Source organism: Psammomys obesus, unplaced genomic scaffold (genome assembly GCF_907164565.1).
Source record: "Psammomys obesus unplaced genomic scaffold, mPsaObe1.curated_primary_1811, whole genome shotgun sequence".
NCBI classification, from domain to species: Eukaryota; Metazoa; Chordata; class Mammalia; order Rodentia; family Muridae; genus Psammomys; species Psammomys obesus.
The window spans coordinates 56,925,757-56,944,397 of NW_026585644.1; positions in this window are offsets into that span (position 1 = coordinate 56,925,757).

The following is an 18,641-nucleotide window of genomic DNA, read 5'->3' on the forward strand; positions in this document are numbered from 1 at the left end:
AGATCAAGGTGATACAGATGAGAAAGGAAGAAGTTAAATTATCACTATTTGCAGATGATATGATAGTATACATAAGTGACCCCAAAAACTCTACCAGGGAACTCCTACAGCTGATAAACACCTTCTGTAAAGTGGCCGGATCCAAATTAACTCAAAAAAATCAGTAGCACTCTTGTATACAAAAGACAAAAGGGCTGAGAAAGAAATTAGAGAAACAACACCCTTCACAATAGCCACAAATTACATAAAATACCTTGGTGTAGCCCTAACCAAGCAAGTCAAAGACTTGTATGAAAAAAATTTCAAGTCTCTGAAGAAAGAATTAGAGGAAGATATGAGAAGATGGAAAGATCCCCCATGCTCATGGCTTGGCAGGATTAACATAGTAAAAAATGACCATCTTACCAAAAGCAATCTACAGATTTAATGCAATTCCCATCAAAATGCCAACACAATTCTTTACAGACCTGAAAAGAAAAATTTTCAACTTCGTATGGAATAACAAGAAACCCAGAACTGCTAAAACAATCCTCTACAATAAAAGATCTTCTGGAGGTATTTCCATCCCTGATCTCAAGCTATACTATAGAGCAACAGTTACAAAAACTGCATGGTACTGGCATATAAACAGAATGGTGTATCAATGGAACCAAACAGAACACCTGGAAATAAAACCACACATTTATGGACACCTGATCTTTGACAACGATGCCAAAACCATACAATGGAAAGAAGATAGCATCTTCAGCAAATGTTGCTGGTTCAACTGGATGTCTACATGTAGAAAAATGAAAATAGATCCATACTTATCACCCTGTACACAACTGAAGTCCAAGTGGATCAAAGACCACAACATAAAACCAGACAAATTAAATCAGCTAGAAAAAAAGTGGGGAATACCCTAGAACTCACTGGTACAGGACAGAACTTCCTGAACAGAACACCAACAGCACAGGCTCTGAGAGTAACAATCAATAAATGGGACCTCATGAAACTGAACAGCTTCTGTAAAGCAAAGGATACTGTCATCAAAACAAAGCGAATGCCTACATATTGGGAATGAATCTTCACCAACCCTTTATCTGACAGAGGACTCATATCCAATATATATAAGGAACTAAAGAAGCTGAAAAGCAGCAAACCAAGTAATCCACTTAAAAAATGGGGAACAGAGCTAAACAGAGAACTCTCTGTAGAGGAATATGGAATGACAGAGAAGCACTTAAAGAAATGCTCAACCTCATTAGCCATTAGGGACATGCAAATCAAAACAACCCTGAGATTTCACCTTACACCCATCAGAATGGCCAAGATGAAAAACTCAAGGGACAACACATTCTGGAGAGGTTGTGGAGAAAAGGGATCCCTTCTCCACTGCTGGTGGGAATGTAAACTGGTACAACCTCTCTGGAAATCAATCTGGCGCTTTCTCAGACAAGTAGGAATAGCGCTTCCTCAAGATCCAGCCATACCACTCCTAGGCATATACCCAAAAGAGGCTCAAGTATACAAAAGGCCATTTGCTCAACCATGTTTGTTGCAGCTTTATTTGTAATAGCCAGAAGCTGGAAACAACGCACGTGCCCCTCAACTGAAGAATGGATGCAGACACTGTGGTACATCTATACAGTGGAGCATTACTCAGCAATGAAATATAAGGAAATCATGAAATTTGCAGGTAAATGGTGGGACCTGGAAAGGATCATCCTGAGTGAGTTTTCCCAGAAGCAAAAAGACACACATGGTATATACTCACTCATATAAACATACAACATAGGATAAACCCACTAAAATCTGTACATCTAAACAAACTAAGCGTAAGAGAGGACCCTAACTAAAATGTTCAATCCCCATCCTGAAAGGCAAAGAGGATGGACATCAGAAGAAGAAGAAAACAGGAAACAACCTAGGAACCTGCTACAGAGGGCCTCTGAAAGCCAGAAGAAGAAAACAAGAAACAACCTAGGAACCTGCCACAGAGGGCCTCTGAAAGCCTCTGCCCTGAAGACTATCAAAACAGATGCTGAGCCTGATGGCCAACTGTTGGGCAGAGTGAGTGGAATTTTATGTAAGAAGTGGGAAATAGCAAGAGCTGGAGAGGACAGGAACTCCACAAGCAGAGCAACAGAACAAGAAAATTTGAACACAGGGAACTTCCCAAAGACTCATACTCCAACCAAGGACTGTTCGTGGAGATAACCTAGAACCCCTGCACATATGTAGGCCATGGCAGTTTAGTGTCCAAGTGGCTTACATAGTGATGGGAAGAAGGACTGCCTCTGACATAACCTGATTGGCTTGCTCCTTGATCACCTCCCCCTGAGGGGAGAGCAGCCTTACTAGGCCACAGAAGAAGACAATGCAGCCACTTCTGATGAGAACTGATAGACTAAGATCAGAAGGAAGGAGAGGAGGACCTCCCCTATTAGTGGACGTGAGGAGGAGCATGCATGCAGAAAGGGGAGGTAAGGTGGGATCGGGAGGGGAAGAGGGAGGGGATTATGGGGGAATACAAAATGAATAAAGTGTAATTAATAATAATAATTTTTTTAAAAAATAAATAAATAAATCTTAAAAAAAAAAGATCAGGAAACCAAACCCTTTTTGGATCAATAAATTCTCTTATAACCTGATGACTCTTCACTGCTCTTGTCTTGATTGGCTCTTACTTTGCTCTTGAGCCTTGAGCGAGGTTTCTAGGGCCAGAAATGACCTAAACATTCTTGTGGAGAACCCAGTGCTACCAAGAAGGGCTCATTTATTTCTCTGGCAGAACATACCATGTTTCTCAGAGTTAATGCACTGGCGATTTTAAGCTCTGAGGCTGCACTTGAGCATTTTGATAAGTAAAACTTTTGGTGGCCACAGGGAAAGCTAATTGTGATAATTTCAAAATCCAAGGCTGCTCCTTTGAAAACACCTTAGGTAGTTCAAAATTAACATCTTTTCTTGACATGGGCTGTTTCTCTTTAACCTTTTGGCCTGTACAGCTTTCTGCTCCTCAAGATTCTCCAGCCAAAGCAGAGGCTGTGGGAACTTGGCACTGAAAGTGCTTGGCACAGGGCCTGGTGGCAGTTGTGGAGAATTCTTGCTCTTTTTTTTTTTTTTTAAATCAGGTAGTCTACCTTTACCAATGGCCCTTTCTGCTTTCCAAACATTTCAACCTCTGCCCATAAATTTTCTAGTTGCATTGCCAACTCTGCAATCCTTTCTAATTATTTAGCCATTCTCCTAAACTTCTTTAAAATGGAAGGCAGGAAGACAATGAAGCAAAAGCACAAAATTTGCTCTGGGAGTAAAGCAAGAATGAAACCAGTAGTAGCAGCCACAATAAACCTTATGCTTGTATTTTAAAAAGCATATTCATCTCTCCGTATCCTGCTGCTTCCTCATTGGCATTAGCCATTTTAAGGCCAACATCTGGATGCCATTTTTTGGTGTACTTATTTACATTTTATGTACATATATATATATACACACATACATATACATTTTATATACATACATACATACATACATACATATATATACATATATACATTTTAAAAGTATATATATATTTCCCTTTATTTATTTCCCTTCTGGTCCCACACGTCCTCTCTTTTCCCTTTATTCTCCCACCCCTACTCTTCAGAAAAGGGAAATCCCTCTCAACCTATTCCAGCATATCAAGTCATATCAGGACTGACCACATCCAGTTCCACTGAGGCCAGGAAGGCAGTCCTGCCAGAGGGAATGATCAATAAGAAAGCAATAGAGTCCATGTCAGAGACAGTTCCTGCTCCCCTTACTATAGGGCTTACATGAGGACTGGGCTACCCATTGGCTACATATGTATAGAGGTCCTGGGCCCAGTTCATGTACTTCAGTCTCCTTATGACTCTCTGTGTCCTTGATAGTTGACTCTGTTGGTATTCTTGTAGAATTCCTGTCCCCTCTGGGTCCTTCTATCTTCCCCCCCTCCCACTTTTCCATAAGACTTCCTGTTCTCTGCCGAATGGCTGCGAGTATCAGCATGTGTTTTGATCTGTGGCTGGGTGGAGCCTCTCAGAGGACCACTATGCTAACAAATATAGCAGAGTATTGATAATAGTGTCAGGGGTTAGCTCTGTCCCCTGAGGTACATCTCAGGTTAGGCCAGTCAGTATTTGGGATCCCCTCAATCCCTGCTCTATTTTTATCTGTGCACATCTTGTAGTCAGGGTAAAGTTTTCATCTAAGTTTTTGTAGGTGGTTTGGTGTTCTCCTTCCTCCACTAGACATCCTATCTGGCTAAAAGGTGGCCTCTTCAGTCTCCATGACTCCTGCTACTAGGAGTCTTAGCTAGAGTCACCCCCATATCCTACCAGGAACCTACCCTGTTATAGGGTAGGTTGTCTTAGAGATGCCCAGCCCTTGGTTTCTCTTCTTTCTCCAAACCCTCTGACTTCCCACCGAAACTCTCCCCACATCTGATCCACATTCTTATTTCTCTCCACACTCCCTCTCTGACCTTGTTCCCTCTCTTCTTCCACTTTTGCTGTCTATAGTATTTCCCCATCTAAGTGAGATTCAAACACTCCCCTTAGACACTCCTTCTGACTTAGCTTCTTGGGGGTCTGCATTGTTATTCTGTAGTATAAGGCTAAAATCTGCTTACAAGTTTGTACATACCATGTGTCTTTCTGTGTCTAGGTTACCTTACTCAGGATATTTTCTAGTTCCCGTACATTTGCTTGCAAATTCCATGATTTCCTTTTTTTTAATAGCTGAGTAGTATTCCATTGTGTAAATGTACTACAATTTCTTTACCCATTCTTTGGCTGAGGGACACCTGGATTGTTTCCAGTTTCCAGCTGCTAGGAATAAAGCTGCTATATACCTAATTGAGCTAACGACCTCCTATGGTGGGGCATCTTTTGCATGTCAATGAAACAACACAGCAGCCCACAGGTTGGGAAAAGATCTTCACCAACCCTACATCTTACAAAGGGCTAATAACCAAAATATATAAAGAACTCAAGAAATTAAACTTCAACAAAACAAGTAATCCAATTAAAAAATAGGGCACAGAGCTAAAGAGAAAATACTCAACAGAAGAATCTCTAATGGCCTAGAAGCACTTAAAGAAATGCTCAATGACCTTAGTCATTGAAATGCAAAACAAAAAAACTCTCAGATTCCATTTTACATCCAGCAGAATGGCTAAGATCAAAAACTCAGGTGACAACACATGCTGGCAAAGATGTAGAAAATGGGGAACATTCCTCCATTGCTGGCAGGAGTGAAAACTTGTACAACCACTTTGAAAATCAATCTGGTGCTTTCTCAGAAAATTGGGAATAACTCTACCTCAAGACCTTGCTATAAAAAGAGTTTTAATGGCAGTGCTCTACACTCAAGGTATACTAGGTACTTTATGTTAGCAAATAAAAAAACCCAGTAGTAAGAATGAGTTACCTTTCTCTTAGTTGTTGACCAATGGAGTCATAGGTGCCAGCTTTGTAAGATATTGGAAATACACTTAGAAATCCTCCAGAACTTACTAATATGTCCTTGATGAATATACAATAATATTGAGTCAAAGAACATGGAGACATGAAGCTGGTCATCACCTGGAGGTTAATTTCTTCTGGCTATTTTTCACAGTGCTCAAAGGTGTTACGCATGCTAGGACAGGAGATAATGTAAGCATTAGTCATATCCAAATGTGAGCTCTATAAGTTGTGATAATGACTATCTTGACATGATATGACCACTGATATAATAATGGAATGAATGTTACAGGAGTTTCCAACCACTCTCTGACTTGACCTAAAGACTGTTCTGTAAGATCAAACTCATTTCTGGCACTGCTAAAAGGCCAAAGTTCTGTAGCTTTGTAGGACATATACCATAAGGGAATGTCTCATGCAATTATTCTGCTAAATATACATAGCATTAAAATAAGCCATCCAGATAGATCCGTAGATGACAGTTACCGTGAAGACACTCAACTAATCAATGTGCTGAGAATAAGAGAATGCAGTATTTAACCTTAAATGAGATGTACATATCACGGCCCTAGCCTCTAAGGCTTAAAGATCCTCACAGAATGTCATACAGGGAGACAGAAAGATTGTAAGAACCACAGGTGGTGGCTCTTCACTTCAAAAAATTGTTATATTTTTGTACACAGCACAGCAGTTGCACATACGCATCCACAGCAGTGACAGCGTGCTTGATATGAAGCCAAGAAAAGTCCTTTTTTAAAAGCTAGGTAGGATGTCTGACATCTACTTATGGAGCTATCGGCCACTGAAAGCTGGTGAAACAGGGAAAGCACATTTTCTTAATGGAATATGTAAAACATATTCCAGGCCAGGTTCTACTCCTAAGAGTATCTTGGCAACACAAGTAAATTAGAACTGTTTAAGAAGCAAGAAAGAGGGAGGGAGGAAGATAAGGAGGAAAGAAGAAAGGAAAGAAAGAAGGAAGGAAGGTAGGAAGGAAGGAAGAAGGGAAGGAAGGAAGAGTGAAAAAATTGTGTTGAGTGGGTATGAAAGTGAAGATGGATCTATTAGGGGTTGGATGGCTATATATGTTTAAAATAACTTTCATGAAATTCTCAAAGAATTAAAACAGTACTGTTTTTTGTTTTTGTTTTTTTTTGAAATAATATAAATATTGTACCGAGGCTTATGCCTTGCCATTATACAGAGAACACAACCTCTACTGAAACATTTTGGGCACACACCTTCCTCCCATGACTCAGATTTTATTACTAAATATGGAGGTTGAAAGATTATAAGAACAGAGACAGTGGATGACTAGATCAGGACTATGTTTGCAAAACTAAAGAGAGAAATTGTGCATACGAATTCACAGCATGTATGACAGCAGGCAGGAGACCTGCACAAGATCAAGCCAAGGAAAAATTCCAACATGGAGGAAGGAGGTGGTCATGAAGTCTCAGGCAGAATTGAGAAGGCATTGGCAATTGATGGCTTCCAGGAGAGGAGAAATAGTTATTTCAAGTATTAAGCTGCTAAGAGGCCACCCATGATCCAACTATTCCATTACATGGCCTAAGTCAATGCAAAGCCTGGCATCACTCTAATTCTATGCATGCTCAGCAATCCAATGCTGTTTCACCTTATGCCCTAGTATTGCCTTCTCAATAAACTACTGCTCCATAAACCTTTTTCATAGTATCTTATGCCAAAGACATTAAATCAAAAACAGCTACTTTCCACAACAACTAATGCTCAAAGTATACAAAAGAAGCCTGAAATGGGGAGATTATGATGTGAGTTCAAAAGTCAGACACTGTAGAAACTAAAACAATTAAAATGATGCTAAATAGAGATAGCAATCAAATCATTGTCAGACTTTGAAACACCCTATGAAGCTGATGAGTCATAGGACAATAAACAGCTGAGCCCACAGGACAATGTGAAGTCATTTACTTCTTATGGACATAGCTGAAAATGAATACTAAGAAAATCCATAGCATAATCAGTAAAATAAAACAGCAGTCAAAAAACTAAAAATTAACAAAATACAAATGAGAGTGGCAACTTTATAATTTTAAAAACCATATATAATATTACTGCAGGCCTCTAGCTTCACCAGTGTTAATATAATCAGGACTAAGGTAACAGGAAGATAATTAAGGTCCACAAAACTAAGATTGTACAGTTGGAGAAATCTAATTGGGTTCTCAGATTAGGACTTTACCTTCTGAAAGTCTCCTTGCATAATATCTTATATTCACCAGTCCTAGGGGCTTATCAATTCACTATTTCAGCCCATTTTATGACTGACTTGTTTTTCTTTTCTTTCACTGGTCCAACAGATTCCTTTTGTTTAAGCCCACATTTTTCTATTCTGCCTCCTCAAACAACTATACCTACAAAATTATAATTCACATTTTCCTCCTTCCATTTGACAGCCCTCTTATTATATAAAAAATGTCATTTTCTATTTTAGTAATCTGAAATTTATAATTATAGATATAGGAAGTCTAGTTCTATTTTTAAACTGGAAATACTATTCCTTACTTCTGAAAGAAAAGTAGTATTAAATATAAGGTTCTTGATTGTGACCCATTTTTTTCTGTTAACATCATTTTAATATATTCCTAGTGATTTGCCTCAAGGAAATCCAAGATAAGACAAGTATATCACAAATTTATTTAGACATATAGTCTTGGGCTAAATTGTAGTGCAGTAACCTAGTTTAAGACTAATTACTTGCTTTCATGCTTTGAATGTTGAGATTCCCAATAGAAATCACATATTATCATTAACAGTTTCATAAAAATTGAATCTAAATCCTAAACTCCACAAGTTCTGTCATTAATTATGAGGTTCTTCCCTAGGTTCCTTCATACTGAACACACACTAGTTCAGTGTCTCCCATAGCCTGCATCATTGCCTTCAGGGTCATGGCACGATCCCCAGAACTAGAAAGAAATTCACAAAATCAATCAAAGAATAATTTGAACCAGTATTATTTTATGAAAACAAGATGGGATTTATAGGATTTACAAAGCCGTATCATACATAACTTTCAATTACTATAATTATAATCGAAACCTTATGTGATCTTTGGTACACAGATCAGGTAAGTCTTTTATTCCTGGTCTGAAAAGTAAAACATGTCTTTTCTATGTGTGTCTTTATTTTCTTAAAGTGATTTTAGTATTAAAATCAAATAATATGCTTTAAAACAATTTATTATGAAGTACTTGCTGCTTTTCAAATTGAAAACTCTTAATACCATATTTCCTTTGTCTTAAAAATAAATAAAGAAAATTAATTACATTCTAGAAAAGAAATCTTTCTGTATCTGAATTTATTAGTTTTCCATTTCATAGTTTCAGGATTGGTATATATATATATATATATATATATATATATATATATATATATATATACACACACATACACACAATGCCACTTTCAAAATCTGTCTTTAAATTTGCACCCTAGCATTGCACCCTAGCATGATGTGGCTGGATTAAAAAAAAAAAAGTTAGGCTCTGCTTGTTGATCAGTTGTGGCTTTCTGTAATGATCTTCATCTGCTGTGAAAAAGAAACTCTGAAAAGTCTCACCAACATTACAGCCCAAACATAAGCCTATAAGTCCTCAACTCTACAAAGAACTACAGGTAACAGAATAAAGCTGTGTATGGGAGAGGTGATTCTCCCCAGGGTAGAGCACTTCATTAATGTTGTCCAGTGCCAAAGGATGAGCCTGGAAATCATACATATCAGCATATAAATACAAGTTATACACATGAATATGTATAGAAGTACATATGATCATGAAATACAGTTGGTGATAAAGAGACCATGAATTTGAAGGAAAATAAGGATAAGGGAGGACTTGGAGGTATAAAAAGGAAGAGAGAAATGCAATTAAATTACATAGTATACTGGTTTAAGAAAGTAGCAGTGTAAGTTTTCTAGGATCTGCCTATGGGTCAACTATTTTCAACCAGTATATCTACAACAAAATCTCTTCCCCTAGTACTCAAGAAACACTGCAGGAGAAGAGGCAGAACATTTATAAGGACAAGATAACAAGGATATCTGCTTCAAGGTTGCATCTTCTATATAAGAAATGAAGCTTTGACCTTGAGAAGTCAACAATATTACTCTCTAAGCAAGTCCTGAATAATGACAACACTATTTTACTTGTCAAAACTGATGGTGGAAACCTCACAAGGCTCCACCTAGGAGAAAAGCTACAGACAATAAATGACTGTTTGGAGTAGGAGACTGAGTCTTTTCCAGAAATGAGTCCCATAATTATTTATATAATAACAAGTGGACAGTCCTAAAATCAAATACTAATGAGCAAAACTAAATGGACTCAGCATATTATGTTTTATACATTTATATGCCTGTATACATGTAAAATGGTAATGAAGAATAAGAGGCTATAAGTTTGACAAAGTACAAGGGAGGAGTTAGAGAAAGAAGAAAGGGATGTGACATAAAATACAATATTCATATGTGAAATCCTTTACAATTAATTTTAATAACTATATTAAATCTTATTAAGTTATGCTTAAGTCCACAGTGAATGTCATTTTAAAAAGAAGTAAAAAGAAAATCAAGATCAGTTATGACTTTGAAGAATGTAAAAGGAATCTAAAATAAAAAAGGAGATGAGTTACTGCCAGCATTCCAAGAGCTCTTTAATTATAGTAAATTAAAGATGAAGTTGTCTGTATTACTTGTTGAATAATTAAGGTTGGCAAAATATGATAGTACTGACTTCTCTATGTTGTCTTGCTTTGTTTGTCAACAAAGTACCAGAAATGTCACCTTTCTATGGCATTTTCCCACAACTCTACCATTCACAGTCCAGGTAACCAAGTTTGCTTAAAAGTGCAAGAAATTACAGTCATCAAAAATACTTATGAAAGAAAATGTTAATTTATATTTCAATTTTAACTCACAACAGGACAATTGAATAGCTGCTAATAGTTCTGAAATTGGGATTGGGTATGCTGTTTAAATATTTATCTGGATGCTAGTAATTTCTGTTAAGTACTAGTTTGTTTTGTTTAGTGTTCTTGTCAATTCTCCTTTTACCTGCAATTATTGGAAAAGTTCTTTTTTTTTCCTTTTTTAACTTTTTTCACACTTTTTTCATTATATATCCTGACTGAAGCTCCCTCCTTTAACTGCCCCGAGTCCCACACTCCCCCCTCTTACCCCTATCCCTTCCCCTAGTCCACTGAAAGGGGAAGTTCTCTACTATTGCAATCTACCCTTTGCTTATCAAGACTCATGAGTACTGCCTGGATCTCTTCCTCTGTGGCCTGGCAAGGCCTCAACCCCAGGAGCAAGTGATGAAAGAAGAGGCAACAGAGTTCATGACAGAAGCAGCCCCTGCTCCCCTCACTAGGAGATCCACATGGAGACTGAACTGCCAATTGGCTACATTTGAGCAGGGGGTCTAGGTCCACTCCAGGCATGGTTCTCCATTGGTGCATCAGTCTCTGCAGGAACAAGTGGGCTCAGGTTTTTTTGCCCCTTTTTGGTATCCTTGTGGGGCTCCTGTCTCCTCCATGTCCTTCCATCTCCACTCCCCAGTCTTCTTCCATAAGACTCCTTGTGCTCTGCCCAAAGTTTGGCAGTGAGTCTCAGTATCTGCTTCAACCCCCTGTTGTGTGGAGCCTTTCAGAGGACCCTCTATAGTAGGCTCCCATTCTGTCTCCTCTCTTCCACCACTTCTGTTGTCTATCCTGTTAGCCATTCTGAATGAGATTTAAGCATCCTCCCTTAGGGTCCTCCTTAGTGTTTAGCTTCTTTAGGTCTGTAGATGGCTGTCCTATATTTTAGGGCTAATATCCACTTATTAGTGTGTGTCGACCATGCCTGTCTTTATGTTTCTCGGTTACCTCTCTCAGAATGATCTTTTCTAGTTCCATCCACTTATATCTAAGCAAATTTCATGATTTCCTTGTCTTTAATACCTGTATTCCATTGTGTAGATATACCACAATTTCTGTATCCATTCCTCTGTTGAGGGACAGCTACATTGTTTCCGGATTCTGGCTATGACAAATAAAGCTGCTATGAACATAGTTGAACAAGTGTCCTTATTGAATGGTGGGGCATCTTTGGGGTATATGCCCAAGAGTGGTATAGCTGGATCTTGGGGTAGCACTAGTTTCAGTTTTCTGAGAAAGTACCAGATTGATTTCAAAAGTGGTTGTACAAGTTTGCAGTCCCACCAGCAAATGGTTCACATCCTCTATCACCACATCCTCTCCAGCATGTATTGTCACTTGAGGTTTTTATCTTAGCCATTCTGATACGTGTAAGATGGAACCTCAGAGTTGTTTTGCTTTGCATTTCCTTGATGACTAAAGGTTCTGGTCTAACTAGAATTCCACATTTAGAGAAATGCAAATAGATCCATATATAATCATCCTGCACAAAACTGAAGTCCAAGTAGATCGAAGATCTCAACTTAAACCAGACATACTAAATCTGTTGGAAGAAAAAGTGGGGAAGAACCTAGAACTCATTGGCACAGGAGACACTTTCTTGAACAGAACACCAACAGCTCAGGCTCTAAGATCTACAATTAATAAACTGGACCTTGTAAAACTGAAAAGCTTCTGTAAAGCAAAGGACACTGTCAACAGAACAAAAGGAGAGTCTACAGACTGGGAAAAGATCTACACCAACCCCATATCCCATAGAAGGCTAATATCCAGAATTCATGAAGACATCAAGAAACCAAATATTCCAATTAGAAAAAGGTGTACAGAGCTAAGCAGAGAATTCTCAACATGAGAATATCAAATGGCAGAGAAACACTTAAAGAGATGCTCAACATCCTTAGAAAATGTTCTTTATTATTATTCAAAAGAAAGTTTTCAAAGACCAAGTTCTTTCTTTTGAAATTCTGAGTGAGAATAGATAAAGAGGTTTCAACATAGTTGACTGTAAGGTAACTGATTTCTGCTAGAGGAGATGAAGATGCAAGCCAATGTGCTTACTTATACTGAATACTTGTTATTATACAGCTAAATAGGGGGCTCAATCAGAGGGAAGTTTTATTCTCCTTCTCTCAGTTGTCATTAATTTTTTGCATGTAGCTCTTTATGTAGGAGTAGAGCCCCTTAAAATTTCCCCTATCCAGGTTATCTTGTCAACCAGTATTGTCATTGTTTAGGTACTGGTTAGATAGACATACTTTTTCAATTTATGGATATAGTTCCTCTATTATATCTAGAAAACATACAAGGCTTTGGAGACAAGAGAATGAGGTACACAATTTTGTACTTTAATTAAAATAATTACATTTTTAATTTTTTAAAAGATTTATTTATTTTGTATGGATTGGTGTTTGCCATTATGTATGTCTGTGTAAGGGTGTCAGATCCCCTGGAATTAGAGTTATAGAGCTGCCATGTGGGTACTGTGTTTAGAACCCATGTCCTCTGGAAGTGCAGCCACTTTTCCAGCCCAATAAATATATATTTTAAAAGAAAGAAAATGAAGCTTAAATAATAGTCAGAATAAGCAATTAGCAAGGCAATTGGTAAGCCAGTGGTAAGCCATGGAGATCAGTGGGACACAGAAGTGTAAAATACTGTGAAAGGCTGGACAGAGACTAGCAAAAAGGACTCACAAAAAGGAGGACAGAAAGAATCAACTCTACAAAGTTGCCTTCTGATTTCTACATGTATAATACGTCACACGTATGCATACACTCACGCACAAACCTATTATAAACTGAAAATAATAATTATAATGATCACCAAAATACATCATCATAAAAGATTAATGTTAATGACCCTAAAATCGAAGCAGGGAATGTGTGTGTGTATGTATGTATGCATGTATGTATATGCATATATTCTGTTAGGAATTTTCAAAAAAAAGCAGAGAAATTAAGAGAAAAATTATGTCTCATAATAATGAAAAAGAGACATTCTCTAGATTGAAAGGTTAAAATAAGTGCCAAGAGGAATAAACACAGCTGTACAAATAATGGAAAAATCTCAGCACATGAAAGGAGATGAGAGGGGAGGCGGGGCAAGATGGCGGCGCCTGGAGGACTCTCATTCTGAGGAGCAGCACAGCAAGATTGGCACAGTGACCAGCAATCAGAACTCGCAGCCATAAAACACAAGTGGTTGTGTTTCTCAGGTGAGAGGATACCCACGGTGGGGGATTCAATCAGCTTTAACTCACCCAGCTAAACCGCAGAAGAGATCCAGGTTCCCCCAGGCGCTTAGTCGCCAGCCCAGAGCTACCTGCCAGCGCAATCTGGTCACGGTCCCAGACTGAACTGTGGGCCCACAACACCATAGACTGGATTTCCCAGTCGAGAGATAACCCCACGGAGCAAGAAACAATTGGGACCGACCCCAGGTTACCCAGACATCCCCTGGAAAAGACTCGGGTTCCGCGGGTGCCCCAGAAGCCAGCCCGGACCCAGAGCCGGGACAAAGGCTCCTACACGGAGCCCTGTCTCCCTGTCTGCACGTGTGATTCTCCGCCTCAGATAGAACTGTGGGCACCAGGGCACCAGGGCACCAGGGCACCAGACTGTGTGTCTCTGGCAGGAGGAAACCCCCAGCGGAGGGGGTCAGCAGCTCTAACGCTTAGGACACCCAGCACCAAAACACTTCCTGGACTCACGCAGAATCTATTGCAGGCAGAAGCGCTGTGCTCTGCTGCCATTGTTGAGTTCCCCTGGGGCACTGGGACACACAGCTGCATCCTCGGACCTACAGGAGCCGAAGAGCCATTACAGCAGCCCTCAGATACTATGCCAGGGATCGGGCAGTTGTCCCTGGATGGACTGCCAAAACTGTGGGAATCCCTGATCCTTCAGAAGAGCTGCACCCACAGCGTCTGGACCAGAGCGGTGCCTACAGCCGCCATCCCAGACAAAGACACACACCTTCTAGTCCAGAGTGAGGCACCCAGCCTCCAGACCAGAGCAGTGCCTCCGGGCGCCAACTCAACCTAGGTGTACAATCTCCAGATCCAGAGCAGAGCAATCAGCCTTTGGCCCAGAGACTTGCTGAGTGCACCTCCCACTTTCTCAGACAGAACTGTGCGCCCCAGGATAACAGACTGAGTTTCCCTGTTGGGAGAAAACCCCACAGCTAGGGAATCAGCAGTTTCTTCAAGAGGACTGTACATGGAAATTTAGTGAGCAGCAGCACACTAAATTTATAATAAGAAACCCAGCAGTGGGGCAGCTGTCTTGAGAAATTTTATGGGTAAGAGGAGATCCCCCCTGCCTAACATAGACCACAGCTACTACTCAGGGCTATAAACCTGAGGTGAGCAGTGGCAAATCCGGAGAAACACTGGCCATACAGTGACCATAACCAAAAAGCAGAGAAGGACTCCTTCAGGAAAAATCATCTTCCGGCCAAGGGGATACTTCCTACCTCAGGATTCCAGGAAGCACTGAAACTAACAGCCAACACCTAAATCAGCCCAATGGGTAGAGGTCAGCGTAAAGGCTCAACCAACAAAAGACAGAGCAATATGGCATCTCCAGAACCCAGCCATCCAGGGGCGAACAGCCCTGAAAAATGCAGCATAATAGAAAATCAAGAAGATGACCTTACATCTATGTTGATGAAGAGAATAATAGAGGAAACAGATAAAATACGTAAAGAATTAGAGGAAGATAAAACCAAACAGATCATGTCTATCCTTAAAGAAAAGGAGGAAGATAAAGACAAGCAGATTAGGGCCATCCTTGAAGAAATACGGGAAGATGCAGCCAAACAGCTTGTGGCCTTCAGAGAAGAAATAATTAAATCACTGAAAGAAATCAAAGAGACAGAGTTGAAGGAACTAAAAGAAAAAGAGGAAAATACAAGCAGATAGGTGAAGGAAGTAAACAAAACAACTCAAGACCTGAAGATAGAACTAGAAAAATTAAGGAAAACACAAATGGAGAAAATAAGTGAGAGGAAGAATTTAGGGAAGAAAACAGGAACTACAGAGGTAAGCATAACCAACAGAATACAAGAAATGGAAGAAAGAATCTCAGGTGTAGAAGATACAATGGAAGAAATCGATGTATCTGTCAAAGAAAATGTTAAATCCAAAAAATTCCTGACACAGACCGTCCAGAAATCCAAGACAATATGAAAAGACAAAACCTAAGAATAATAGGAATAGAGGAAAAAGAAGACTCCCTTCTCCAAGGCCCAGAAAATATTTTCAACAAAATCATTGAAGAAAATTTCCCCAAGTTAAAGGAGAAGCCAATAAGGATACATGAGGCCTACAGAACACCCAACAAATTTGACCAGAAAAGAAAATCCTCCCGCCACATGATAATCAAAACAGTATGTATACAGAACAAAGAAAAAATACTAAAAGCTGCAAGGGGAAAAGGCCAAGTAACATATAACGGCAAACCCATTAAATCACACCTGACTTTTCAACAGAAATTATGAAAGCCAGAAGGGCCTGGACAGATATCATGCAGACCCTAAGAGAACACAGATGTCAACCCAGGCTACTATACCCTGCAAAACTCTCAGTCCTCATAGACGGAGAAAACAAGATATTCAATGACAAAAACAAATTTCAACAATACCTACACACAAATCCAGCATTAAAGAAGATACTGGAAGGGAAAATAAAACCCAAGAAAATTAGCTTCTGTCAAGAAAACACAGGAAATAATTAACCTTACTACAGCAAAACAAAAAGCAACCAAGCACACAACCTTATGAACACAGCCAACATCAAAATCAAAGTATCTAACAGCCACTGGTCATTTATCTCTATCAACATCAATGGACTCAACTCTCTAGTAAAAAGACACAGATTAACAGAATGGATACATAAACAAAACCCAGCAATCTGTTGCATACAAGAAACACACCTAAGACACAAAGATAGACATTACCTGAGAGTAAAAGGTTGGAAGAGAACTCTCCAAGCAAATGGACCCAAGAAACAAGCAGGAGTAGCCATTCTAATATCTGATAAAATAGACTTTCAACCAAAGTTAATAAAAAGAGATGAGGAAGGACACTTCATACTCATCAAGGGAAAATTCCACCAGGAAGACATCACAATCCTGAACATCTATGCCCCAAATACAAGAGCACCCACATTTGTAAAAGAAACATTGATAAAATTTAAACCACATATAGATCCCAACACATTAATAGTGGGAGACTTCAACACCCCACTCTCAACAAAGGACAGGTCAATAAAACAGAAATTAAACAAAGAAACAATATCTCTGACAGAGGTCATGAATCAAATGGACCTCACAGACATCTACAGAACTTTACACCCAAACAGAAAAGAATTTACCTTCTTCTCAGCACCTCATGGAACCTTCTCCAAAATAGACCATATAGTTGGTCACAATGCAAGCCTCAACAGATACAAGAAGACTGAAATAATCCCTTGTATCCTGTCTGATCACCATGGAATAAAGCTGGACTTCAACAACAACAGAGATAGCAAAGAGCTTACACACTCATGGAAACTGAACAACTTGTTACTAAATGACAGCTGGGTCAGGGAAGAAATAAAGAAAGAAATTAAAGCCTTTCTAGAACTCAATGAAAATGAAGACACAACATACCCTAACTTGTGGGAAACAATGAAAGCAGTGCTAAGAGGAAAGTTCATAGCACTAAGTGCCTTCAAGAAGAAATTCGAGACAGCTCATTCAAGCAACTTAATGGCCCACTTAAAATCCCTAGAAAAAGAAGAAGCAGACACACCAAAAAGGAGTAGAAGGCTGGAAATAATCAAACTCAGGGCTGAAATCAATCAATTAGAAACAAATAAAACAATTCAAAGAATCAATGAAACCAAGAGCTGGTTCTTTGAGAAAATCAACAAGATCGATAAACCCTTAGGCAAGCTAACTAAAAGGCAGAGAGACACCACCCAAATCAACAAAATCAGAAATGAAAAGGGGGACATAACTACAGACACTGAGGAAATCCAAACAATCATTAGGACTTACTTCAAAAGTCTATATGCCACAAAATTTGAAAATCTCAATGAAATGGACAATTTTCTTGATCGATTTGACTTACCAAAGCTGAATCAGGACCAGGTAAATCAATTAAATAGTCCATTATTCCCCAAAGAAATAGAAGCAGTCATCAAAAGTCTCCCATCCAAAAAAAGCCCAGGACCAGATGGCTTCAGCGCAGAATTCTACCAGACCTTCAAAGAAGAGCTAACTCCAATTCTCTTCAAACTATTCCACAAAATAGAAACAGAAGGAACATTACCAAACTCATTCTATGAAGCCACAATCACCTTGATACCTAAACCTCACAAAGACTCAACAAAGAAAGAGAATTTCAGGCAATCTCCCTTATGAACATTGATGCAAAAATACTTAACAAAATACTTGCACACCGGATCCAAGAACACATCAAAGATATTAACCACTATGACCAAGTAGGCTTCATCCCAGGTATGCAGGGGTGGTTCAATATACAAAAATCCATCAATGTGATCCACCATATTAACAAACTGAAAGAAAAAAAACCAAATGATAATCTCCCTAGATGCTGAAAAAGCATTTGACAAAATCCAAAATCCATTCATGTTTAAAGTACTGGAGAGATCAGGGATAAAAGGCACATATCTAAACATAGTAAAGGCGATATACAGCAAGCCTATAGCCAACATCAAACTGAAAGGAGAGAAACTTAAAGCAATCCCACTGAAATCAGGGACAAGACAAGGCTGCCCACTCTCTCCATATCTCTTCAACATAGTGCTGGAAGTCCTTGCTAGAGCAATAAGACAGTCGAAGGAGATCAAGGGGATACAGATGAAAAAGGAAGAAGTCAAATTATCACTATTTGCAGATGATATGATAGTATATATGAGTGACCCCAAAAACTCTACCAGGGAACTCCTACAGCTGATAAACACCTTCAGCAAAGTGGCCGGGTACAAAATTAACTCAAAAAAAATCAGTAGCACTCCTGTATACAAAAGACAAAAGGGCTGAGAAAGAAATTAGAGAAACAACACCATTTACAATAGCCACAAATTACATAAAGTACCTTGGTGTAACCCTAACCAAGCAAGTCAAAGACTTGTATGAAAAAAATTTCAAGTCTCTGAAGAAAGAGTTAGAAGAAGATATCAGAAGATATAAAGATCTCCCA